The sequence below is a fragment of the Takifugu flavidus genome, chromosome 12 (assembly GCF_003711565.1).
Source record: "Takifugu flavidus isolate HTHZ2018 chromosome 12, ASM371156v2, whole genome shotgun sequence".
NCBI classification, from domain to species: Eukaryota; Metazoa; Chordata; class Actinopteri; order Tetraodontiformes; family Tetraodontidae; genus Takifugu; species Takifugu flavidus.
The window spans coordinates 8171447-8183999 of record NC_079531.1 but is presented as its reverse complement, the minus strand read 5'-3'; positions in this window follow the sequence as shown (position 1 = coordinate 8183999).

The window sequence follows — 12553 nt, the reverse complement described above, 5'->3', positions numbered from 1 at the left end:
AATTTTTCATATTACTACGTAGGATACCTGCGGTTTATAATCCGGTGCGGCTTGTATAAGTACAAAATTGATTTTCTTTCTAAAATTAGATTATGCGGTTTATAATCAGGTGCGCTCTATAGTCCAGAAATTACGGTACTTGTTTTTTTGTGCAATTATGCAGCCAATAAAGCTGATTGTGATTCTGATTCCATGGTTATTGTGAATAGAAAAAACAGGCCAAACATTATTTGTCACAGTCATCCAAATGTTTTATAAAGAAAGCTCTGTTTTTACCCTTACAACTAAGCAATTGGATTTCTTCATTTTCCTAATGTTCAAAAATAACTTCTTGTCGTTGGTAACTTCGGGATAAAAATGGGCGTCAAAATGCCGACATAAGAGTGATTTCAACTTAAATATAACCTGCAAGGAGGGTTTGTTCCTATGGATGTCAGTTAGAGGAACCCAAGCCTTCTGTGCACACTCTCCATTTTAGTAACAACGGCATTGCATTATGACATCAAATGGAAGCAGCACCTTGCAGAGTCCCTCTGTCTGGCTGTACAGTGCTCACTCGCTTCTCTGGCACCTGATAAAATACCATCTTTGCCCGGTCACACTAGCAAAACGTTTGAAGCAACAGGACCGTTAAACCCCACAACCATTGGATGTGACTGGTGGCTTCATTTAGGACATTTCTGGAAAAGAATTACTGACGGTCAAACCACAAAACCTTTAGAACCAGAAGGAGCATCAATACATCAGGCGTCTTTGCTGTAATAGTGAACCAGAGTTGACCTCAAATGTAATGGGAAAAGTGGCCGTAGATTGAACCCAGTTGCCAAGTACACTTCAGGTACCGCGGCTGTCAACAATGCTGCTTTGTATCCTGTTGAAACACTCCAAGTGTTTGCAGTACATTGCAAAGCAATCAAGTGACCTCTTGGGTGTGCAAACAAATAAATAGATGCTAGTAAGTGATGCAAGGCTGCCGCTTTTCCAATCTTACAACTGCAGCCTGAAAAAAAGTGCAATGAAATTCCCAATGCGATAGGAGGAACCCCGAAAATACAGCGGCACTAAATGACTGGGTAATCTTCCAACATCTGTTCTTCCATGTATCTTCAGCAGGAATACAGACAAACAGAAATGTGCTTTCTGAAACAATGTAAAATAGGAATCTCCTCTGCCTGAACATTTGTGGGAAAGAAAAACTGTAGCTGCAGGCTGCTGCTGCGGGTCTTGATTGTGAACTGGTCTTCTGACTAGTTCTATCTGTGCTGTCCAGATGCTGCAGAGCTCTCAGGCTCTCTCGAGCTGTCGGCTCTTTCACGGTTTCCTATTCACGGTTTCCTATTCACAGTACATTAAATATATTTACAGCTGTGCGTGTGAGTGTACCAGTAACTGAGCATATGACATGTTTGAGTAGTTCTAATGTGGCTCACAAAGAAACTAGCGGGACCTGCATAAGGAAACCATTAACCCTCACCTGAAGGCTTGTCTTTATCTGAAAATGTAGAAACGGACATTTATAATTGCTCCGTTCCATTTAGTGAGGTAGCGCTCGTTCAGTCGGTTTTAACACCAATGCAGGACCCATATGAACTGAATGGAACCCTAAATAGACCCATTAGAAACGTCCGTTGCTTTAACCTGGAACTACGCCATTAAAGCTGACGTGGACTATTCATTGGAGACAGGTTAATATTGCCACGTCTTGTGCTATTCTTAAATGCATAATCAGCATTTAAAAGCACTCTTTTAATAATTCACTTTTGTACAATTGCCCTCCTACCAATTGACGTTAATGAGCACCTTCTAAGCTACCTTCAGCCCGGGCGAAGCAGCAGCAGCGACACGTTTATAAAGACCAGGTGTAGTTTACTAATATTGTACTAATATAGTGTGAATAACGGTAGAAAGCAGCCTTACTTGTACCGACGCTGAAGGTGTTTTCATAACTTCGTTTGTTTTGACTGTCGTCACACGTTTGTTGTGTTTACTGACCTCGAAAAATTGGAGATTCTAGAAGATATTTGACGCAGATTTTTGTGCAGGTTGAATTAATATTACTCACTGAATCTCACTGAAAATGAGGTATTATGCCGTAGAATTTTGTTGTATTTAACAATTTACATACTATTACAATATTTGACATCGAGCTGTTTGTGAATGCGTCTCGCCGAGAAATAGATTGCGTCACCGTGTTTGTTTTTTCAGCTATTTCGATTCTTTAACTTCCTAATTAAATCTCAACTTGTCGAGTTGAAAATTAGCCCCATTCCCGGTTTCCCTGAGACAGCTGCTGCTAAACTTGGCACCAAATGCTGCGTGAAGTTGAAAACCCGAGCCACAGCTGAGCTTATGAACACGATGGAGCCGATTATGTAGATTAAATGGCTGATTTATGACAAGAACGCTCATATATTAGTGTTTCATGGATACGGAATCTATTCATTTCAACATCAACTTGGCACTTGAGTCGTGTCATCGCTGTAGTGATACAGTTCTAAACCTTTGCTTGGGGAGGGCTAAAATGTTCCTTTTATCCACTGAAAAAAGACAAATTGCTAAACAAACATTATTCTTTAGTCCAATTTTAACCAGAAGGATAAAGCCAGGCATGCATAAAAGCATGGCATTTATAGTTGGAATACAATATAGCTTTGGGCAGTGTGCCTTTAATTTATAGCTATAAATCAAATTAACGCGTTGACTAGAATCTTCTTTTGTGTATTAGGCATAAATATGGCCTCTATAGGCTTTTATTGTAGGTCGTATGTGGTCGTTATTTGATATAGTAATGCATAACTCCACAGCAAACTGATTCAATCAGATAATAAACAAAAAAGGTTTTACTAGAAGCTCTAAATGACAACTAAACCTGTCGGCCAGAACAGGCTGGGCAACAGCAGCCACAAGATGGCGCCAAACTAAATTACTCATTTCCCTGGCAAATGTTATTTAAACGATTGCTTGTTTGTTTCTAATGGGGAGAAAGTGCGAAGTAAAGTCCGAGGATCGAACCGACCATAAAAAACGCCGGTAGATGACTGCCCTGGGCGTTCATTCCACTCCAAGTGGCGGATTTCCATCGCCTGCCAGGACGAAACCTCCTCAAAATGACCAGTTTGAAAAGCGTTGACAGGTGCTGCTGCTTCACAGCTCACAAAACATGCAACAATTGAGGTGAAGCCGGAGTTCGCAACACATCGCACGTAACACCACGAAACAATGTGAAGGGGGGCGGGAGGGTGTGAGGGGGAGCTTTTTATAGACCGAACACGACCAGGAGGGATGATAATTTCATTGCAGGTAAATGATAATCACTGTGCCAACTTCTGTAGCAGGAGCTCGCTCTGCTGTTGCAACAGTGTGCTCTTGACGCAGCACCAATCCCCCTTTACGCACGCACTCTTACCCCGAATACGCACATGAATGCGCATTTCATCTTGAAAACTTGATTATCTTACCTGGTTATCAGCGTGCCTCCCTTTGATCATCCGCGGAAGAGATTCTCAGACTTGGTGGATCTCAGCTGCCCGCAGACACGTCGCCGTTTTGCAGCAGAAGCGATCGCGATGTAACTCAATTCTCCCACCTCCTGTGCAGTTCTCTGGCTCTCTGCTCCGCGCCTTCTCGCCGGACTGGTGGCCAGATTAAATGCGTGGTCGGCAAAAATCAGCAACAGTCAAATCTCGTCTTTAAATTGCCGCCGAAGACTTCCCAGGTTGGTGAGTAGCTTCAGGAAACAGGCGCTACATCCCGAAACTGTTGGGGCGGAAAAGCCTTCACTTTATCCTCGAAAAAGCAGAGAGTTGGAGAGTTTTAGCTCCCTCCGTTTCTCTCTCCCCACTTGCGCTGTTTGGTGATCGGATCAAAGCAGCTGAAGTGGAGGGTCTGTGTGAGGGGCTCCTCTAACGACGCCGGTGACGCTGCGCATCCACCATCCCGTTCACCACCAGAGGAGGAGTGCGCAAACGAGGGGAAAGGCAGGCGGGTAGAATCGCTTTATGCTGCACCTGCGGAACACACGCTGCCCACACCCCCTAATTCACACCACGGGCTGTGGATGCTCGAGATCCTGGGCAGAGCAGCCGACTGCGGCTCGCTGCGGTCCAGTGCAAAGATGCAGACCAGACTGAGGTGTAGCTCAAGTCTGATGGTGTGTGTGTGTGTGTTTGAGATAGAGAGAGAGAGAGAGAGAGAGAGAGAGAGAGAAAAGAGCAATAAGTTTGGGGGTAGAGATCATGTCTTTACGATTTAACTGACACGCAATCTGTTCTAGATTGATGCAGGACCCTCTGGCCAGGTTAGAAACCTCCTTTTTACTTTTAGCTAGATTCAATCCTCTGTTCTGGGATTGCTGCAGCATTTAGAGGAGAACAACAGGTATGAGGCTCCTCCTGGGGAACAGGTAAGGCATACAAGACAGCTGCACAGCTGAGAATTCCAGCTGACCTTCTCTCCAATCACGGCCCAGCCCCAACTCTTGCTCTGCACTCTTACATCCGACAGGGAGGATTTAATGTGGTCCGACTCTGTCTGCACATCCAGGCTGTTCTTTGGCTGCTTATAGGCCCGTCCACGGCGTACTGGGAGAAATGGTGGGCTCCAAGGGTGCATCCAGTTGGGAAGCCACAGATGGATCGTGAGGTCAGTGCCGGCGGGATCAGTCGCGTTTAAACATCAGCGGGTTGAACAAAAAGTGAAGGCTGATGGCGCGAGAAATCCATCTTGACATTTCCACCTCTCCTGGGCTGAGTGTCCAACCGTCAGGACGCCCACCAATCATGAAAACGACATCATTACTGACGAGGCGCAGTCACAAAGCACCGCTGTGAGAATTGTGTCACATCCATCCACAACCAATGGATACAATAGAAAGTGTAGGAGTTAAGGGACAGTTTTCCCATGACAACATTGTTGTGTGTGTGTGTGTGTGTGTGTGTGGGTGGGTGGGGAGGTGGGTGTATGTTCTACTGCCCTTGGAGTACAACTCACCCAAGCCCTTTCGGCAGAAATTACATGCAGCTGCAGGTTTGTCTTGGCCCGTTTTATTATAGTCTGTGGAGCAGCGGGCGAATGAATGAATTATCCTTTAATATACACAAACAGCCAGGCAGAATTGCGATTTCCTGAAGGGCATTATCACAAATGCAATTTGGCCGGCATGCAGTCGGCAACGTGGGGGGTAATTTACAGCCCATTATTGATAAGAAATGAAATCAGCGTGTTTTAAGGGGGACTCAATGAAATGGCGCCAAAACATCGTCAACATTCCATTAACTGGCCTGAATGGAGACGTGTTGGGGTGTCTGTGTCCAGTAACTCCAGATGAGGGCTGAATTTCATTGGAGAGACGTCCCTCTGGGATGGACGAGGGCCTGGGTGACTTTCTGTGGCTGTTTTACAAATGTAGCCGCTAACAGGCTGTTGATAAATTGTATAAAAATTCAGTTCACACAGAACCAACATTGGCCTCAGAGGAGTGTAAAGATGCTGAGAGAAATTTTTACTTCACTGTATTTTCCTGGATCTATTTTCCTGCGGTGGAGGGATAATCCAGATGTCCGTCCTCATAGCCTCCTTGATGCTGAGGCAACTTCCTGCTAAGTCCGCCTGGTTTTGGGGCTGTCAAATGTTTATGGTTTGATGTTGATTTAGGGCATGCTGAGGCCTCCGCAGTTCTGCAGACTCCAGCATTTTCAGCACTGGGCCGTGGGTCACATGAGGTCAAGCCCAAAATAAAGAGAAAATGGGAGAAAAGCAGCAAACGATCCAAAGCTATCATGAACTGACATTTACATTCTCATCACAAGCAAAATTACCAAACACAAATGTCTCTGCCAGGCCTGTTCTTCTTTAGAATTATTTAAAAATAGAGGATTTTGGAGGACTTTGTTATATAAGAATTTACTGCAGCTCCAAATCTTCATGACCAGACGTTCCTTCTCAAAAGAAAGTGCCACACTATTATAAAAAAGCGTGAAAAGGAGGTTTCCTTTTGAAATATTTCAAAAGAAAACCTGCTCTCCAAGGATGTGTTAAACATTATAGCTAGTGTGACAGAGAGTGTGGAATGTACCGTCACCCTCTTCCTGTACGCTCCTCCTCAGTAGACACAGGAGAGTTCTTGCAATCACTCAACGACATAAATGTCTTTTTTTTTGGTTTCTTCTCTTTTCTGCAATCAACTGAATGGTAAGTGGGTTTAAACTTTCTCAGAATTGGTTTGACGGGCCTAAAAAAATGATACAAAATGGTGCACGTGATCCTTCTTTTCAGGCAGTGTCACAGGGGCGTCCATCTTCTGATAGGAAATGAGTTTTTAATGGGGCACAGAGAGAACTGTTAACTGAGGATGAGTATCTGACGTGTGGAACTGGCACATTATAGCTGCCTAGCTAGAGGAGAGTGGGAAAGGGTACAATTTGTGTGTGTGTGTTTGTGTGTGTATGTGTGTGTGCTCTGCTCTGATGGAAATTCAGCCACGTGAAAATGGCCAAACGTGAATAACGTTAGTGTCGGACGTCTCATATGCATCAAGATATCTGCGACATGTCACATTACATTCCGTTCCACGTGGAGACGGCTAACGGAGACGAGAGCGCTATTACCCTGACCGCTAACCACATTAGCAACGTTTGGAGGCGTCCACGTGGCAGGAAATTGGGAAGGAGTCATTTGGGAGCGCTGCAGAGTTAAGCAAATGTCTGATGGGGAGCGGGGGCTGAAACAGGCCGTAAAAGGGTCGTGTGGAATCTGGTCTTCCATGACTTGTGTTTGCGGGAAAAAGAACATGTCAGACTTGAGGCAATGCACATCTGACCTTTGCAATTAAGGAGCAAACCGACATCAGGATGGACTTTATTGACTCTTGAATCCCCAATGAGCCACCGCCACGCGTGGGCGAGGATGGACTCCGCGGATGCTGAAGTGGCGGGAGCAACGTCTCCTATGGCGGCGTGCAGTTGCGACTCACAGAAGATCACACATTTATGCTGAAGCGGGAGAACGGGAGCGTGCTCCCCAACCGGCTTATTGATTGAAAGGTAGCTGGCAACGCGCTCTAACGGGGAATAAAATTCACGGACAAACCAGAACAAGGATTGTCAGCAATTTCCCTCGTTAGCATTCAGAGCTTTATGCTATTGACAGCTATTCTGGCATCGACTTCTTTACTCCCTTATCAACCTGAGAGGTTCCTTTTCTGGCCCGCTGCGAGCTCTGCATGCTAAAACTGTTTGGAGTTTCTGTTTTGACAAAATTCTGTTACATAATTATTCTGTCGGTCTGATTATTTGAGCTTCCTGCCCTCAAAACCTTTTTCGCCCAATTAGCTTTTACGCTACGGCAACAAATACATCCATCAAACACATTTATAACTGGAGCTGTCCACAGCACCTGGATGTGTCAGAATTGGCCCAAATACACTCAAACTGTCATGTTACGTTGCCATTGGGCTTGTCCAGCACTCCCAGTCACAGACCACCTGGAAGAAATGGGATTTTTCATTCAAAGGAGGTAGTTCTGAAAGATGAGGTGCCTTAAGGGGGAAGGGGGGGTGTCGTGCTAAACGAGTCGCTGACGGGGTCACTTTAAGATGGGCCATAACAGCGATGAGTGATCATGATGTTATGATGCAAAACACTTATTGATTAATGACTGTTGCCTGGCTTTTGGGCCAGGCATTCATGTCACCAGGACCTCCTGTCTCAGCGTCTCAGCATTATTGCACATTAAGCACAGGGCAACAGCGTTATTGAAGAGGCCCCCGATGGGATGGAACAGAGGTCAATACCGGGAGGGTCCACTGTCAATGACCCGGTACTGCTTATCATGTTCTGACAGGCTGCAGCTGCAGGGAAACCGGACGGGCAAGTTGATGAGCCGCTGGCGGTGAGACATGGCCACAAAATATCTGATCACCGTCCAGTTTCTGGAGTCAACGTTTTTGCGAATGCATCAGATCTGGTTATTCCAATGATCGGATTAGTCAGACACTGGAATGAGCCATTTTGCACACGTCAAATATGAGGACAGCCCCTCCACAAAGTGGGAGGGGCATCATTGCATACATTAAGGGTTGCTAAGACGTATCACTAAGGAATTTCTAAGGTTTGAGGAGTTTGTTTTCTGTTGTGATCATTACAGTTTAATCATATGATGACACACCTGTCTTAACCCACTTCAGAGACAGATGCGCCCGTACCTGCTGCCACGCACGCAGACTGTCAGGGATGGACGTCCACGCATGGGCGCGGCGAGCGAACCCTTCACCTTGACAGCCACTTGTGTTCAAGATTGATTAGAACCCTCAGCTGCTGGTTCTCCCACACTTGCGTCTTATCCCACCTCAGCGTGTCAGCAAGCTAACGTCCCTGGCACTCTTCCAGCGTCCAATAAAAGACAGAATGGCGCAGAAATAAGAAGGGGGTAAAGAATAAAGGGCAGAAGAAGAGTGATGTGGGTTTGGAGGCGCGAGCCAAGATTCCTCATGCAAGTTTAACAGATGTTGGAGCAGCGGTCTGGTGGGGGAAGGTTGCCATGTTGTCTGTGTGGGCAATAATCCGCACGTTTGTCCCACCATTACCTGGATGCACAGGAGCGTTTCTTTACACCCGGCAGGAACAGACCAGCCATTAGGTGTGTTTTTTAAACCCACTGATGGCTTCGATGCTCTAGCGGTCACATCTGGGCTTCATCCGTGATGCTGGTGGACATCTGGGGGTTCACGTGGCGTCCTCATCGACCCACGGCGGCAAAAATCAATCAGCTGGACGGACGAAAGTGACACCAGCCGGTGACGGGATTAGAGATTGAAATGCTGTTTGGAGTCGAGTGAGGAATTCAAAACAACTTCAGTCCAGTTCGGAGCCATTTTCGCGCCACTTCCGCCAGGCGCTTTTTGTTGTCGCTGATTTAAATGTCACACGCCCAAAGCTACGTTGTCCTCCTGCGCGCCATTTTGGAGAGAAGGTGAGATGGCGATTCTCGTCCTCCAGAGCGGAGCTACAGTATATTTACTACAAACACTTCCAGTTCTCTCTGCTGAGGCCAAGGAGTAGCCGCCCCGTCAAAAACGAGGTTTTACTGTTGACAGCATGGAAAAACCCGAGGATCCGTTCGCTGCGGTCACGTCGGATTCAAGTCTGAAGGTTGGAAATATTTTACAGCTCGTCTCCAATGGCACACGACTCAGACAAGCATGACCTTTGCTCACCTATGAGGGAAACATACATCCATCCGTCCCCAAATGAGGAAGGTCAGCCGAGACTGCGAGCGGGATCCACCTGCGGGACTTACGCCCTGATGCCCACCGTCCCTACGGATCTTCATCTCCCTCCCTCATCCGCTCCCAGCCCGCCTTCATTAGAGCTTAAATCAAAATTTCTCCTCAACATTTGGTCCGTGATAGACGCCAGCGCAGACTGTCGCAGCCTGACCTCTACAAATGGAAAATACCACCATCTGATCACTTAAGTAAGAACAAAATGAGAAAGAGGAGAATAAATTCAACTGTGGGGGGGGGTTAAAGAAGGCCAACACTTGACAAAAGCCGACGCGCTCCAAACGCTGTATCAAGAAGCCGAAGCTCCTTTTTCGGTTCCAGCTTCCAGGTGAGACAGTAATGAGGAGAGTGAGACGTCTCTCTGGGTTTCGCTCCATCAGCTGCGTTTCACGGCCCCCCAGCGGGGCCGAGCGGCGCCCGCGACTGTGTCGTGACTGGGCTTCAACGTCTGCTCCAGTGGTTCCGGAGAGACGTCTCACCTTCAGGCCCTCACCGAGATTATTAGCGTTCTCTGAAATCTGTGCCCTTTTCAGAAGGTTGACTGACGCGTCGGTGCGGGGGGCGCTGCCCCCCCCTGCGCTGAATAGGCAAAGGCCCCTTGGCCCTGTGGCCTGTGGCCCCAGCGGGGAAGAACATTAACAAATGAACCGAACAAAAGAGTCCATTTTCATTCTGCTCAGATTCTCCTCGTACTCCTTAAATTGTGTTTTGCCTCCAAATGGATTCGTCGCGTCCTGTTGACAAAGGAATTGGAGCATTATTGATCAGGGCCCAGCGGAGGCCTGTCAGGTAGATTAAATCACCTGACCCCGGCTCCGCCATGAGTTCCCGCTCCTTATCTCATCCCCACATGTTGCCTAGGCTTTGCAATGGCTTTCCGGTGTACATGTGCAGAACCATCTTTTGGGTTTCTTCAAAAACGGGATTACATCAGGAGGTCATGTGACCTTCTCCGGACACGTAATGTCCTCGCACTTTAAAAGTCTCTCTGGGGGCTTCAGAGGAAGCTATACCGGGAATGATCACCAGGCACGATCCCACAGTGTAATTAGGGAGGTAAAAAAGGCACCACGCAGGGAAGAGCCGGTGAATCACCATCGGTGACTCAGGAGAATGACTGTACAGGCAGGAGTTTAACACAAATAAGGATGATACCCCACACAGTGCTCACTCTTATGCAACAGTTATGTAATCTTTGGACCAGATCCTCATTAGGTGAGTCTTTATCTCATTACGAGACACCAGCATCCGTTTTATAATACACCAGGAGGAGACATGGGGACACTACAGAGGTCACAATGTGGACAAAAACTCTCCTCGCAGTTCTATCAGGAACACGGACGAATCCTCGTCATTGTGGATTTTTGCGTGATTCCTCACACGCGTTGATATCACTTATGTTGGAGCCAGTTAGCATTGGATTCAAACCGTAGATTGCTTTCAAGTAGAATAGCCTAGCCTAGCCGTTACTGAATCTGCTGCCGCCTGGTTTGGTTGTTTGTGTGTGAAGAGCCTGTTGGTATGTTCCATGTGTGCCACATTAATGATTATAAATAGCTGATGACATTCAGCCCACTCCAACATGAGGAAAACGGAGGGGGCTCCATTCAGGGTGGCTCCGTACTTTAATCGAGGGGCCCCAAAGCGCCCGGGGACACCCAAACAGAGCAGCTGACTCCAGCCATATGTCTCTCAACCCACTTAAAGCCTTCGACCTTTGTTTTCATTCTCTATTTCAGTATTTATCTCTTTCGACTGCCCACCAGGCCAGAGCGGACGCGATCTGGCCCGGACAGATGCGCCTCTTGTACTGGGTTGCGCCTCTGCTGGTCCCAGGTCAGTTTTAACAACCTGCCGTGCGCGCGCAACGCTCTGTGGAATGATAAAGTGGGGATCTCCATGCCAGCTGGCTTGCCTGGAGGGTCCCCCTTCCCCCACTGGCCCCACACAAACATTCATTTTTAGACACCCATTCGGTGTCAAATCCATCTTTATTACCAAACAGGTAGCATATTGAAGATCCTGCCCTAGGATTAGCTCCAAATTCCTGAGTGGAATACGGAGATTCTCAGTTCCTCCCCTTCATTCATCTTCCCAGTTCTGGCCTCGTGGATCTTCTTCGCGTGCCATCGGACTCCCAATGTTCCCCGGGACGGCGAGAGTCTTTGGATCCACCAGTGCATCGATCTTCTCGCCAATCCATCCGATATCGGCTTCTGCTCGATGGAGCGGGAGAAACGCGGCAGAAAAATCAATCCCAGGTCGGGGGCGGGGGGGCACATTGTGACCAAGGGGTTGCGAGTTACAAACATCTGATGTTCTTCGTCAGATGTGACAGCTGGTAAAAATAATACATCTATAAATCTACAGCGGGGTTTAAAGGCTTCTGCTCTGGGATTCTTCTTCAAATATTTGCCATTAAATGTGGATTTTGTCTGGCAAAGAAAGAAAGCATCAGAGTGACAGTTCCACATTCCTCAGCCGTCGTCCAGAAAAACAAAAGCTTCCACTTTTGTCTGCCACTTATTTTCCTGCAAAGTTGGAGCTATAATTGCCGGTGACAATCAGCAAATAGTTTGAGTTTGACCCTGTGCAACCTCGCTGATCGTGTTGATAGTCTGCAGCAGCGGCAGCGGCTTCAGTCTCCCGGGAATTCTCCTTTTTTTCCTGTCACAGGTGAACTATTTAGTCAAGCATCCTTATCTCCAGATTAAGCCCCGTGAAAACATCCAAAATGATCCATGTGAACCTTCTTGTGCATCAGGTGAAACATCAAATCCCCGATTTTCAGCCTCCGATATCTTGTCGGGGGGGCGAAACAGTTTCTAAAAGTAGCCAAACGTTGTGACTCCACGTGCAGTTATTCCCCGTGCTGCATAAAACTGTTCTTCTCCCCATTCTGGTAGGGAGGAGGAGGAGGAGGAAGGCTGGTCTTCCCAGAGCCTGACGTGAACTGCCCTTGTGGAACAGCTCTGATGTGACTGACACCTTTCTCCTCTTTGTCTTTGCCTCTCCAATTAGCCTGGTGACAGGCGCATGTTGAAGAAACCAGGCAATCAATTACCGTCCTCCCCTCTCTCTCATCTTTATCCCTCCATCCCCTTCATTTCCTTTCCATTATGTTCCATTCTTTACCATTCAGACAGAGTCCAGCTTCTCGTCTCTCTGCCACATGACCGTGTTCCGCCTCCCACTTGGGGTAAAGACTTTGGTGCCGTTTGGGTGGTGGTAAAGCCGGTCAGGAGCCCTAAAAGATGCGTTTTAGCATCACCT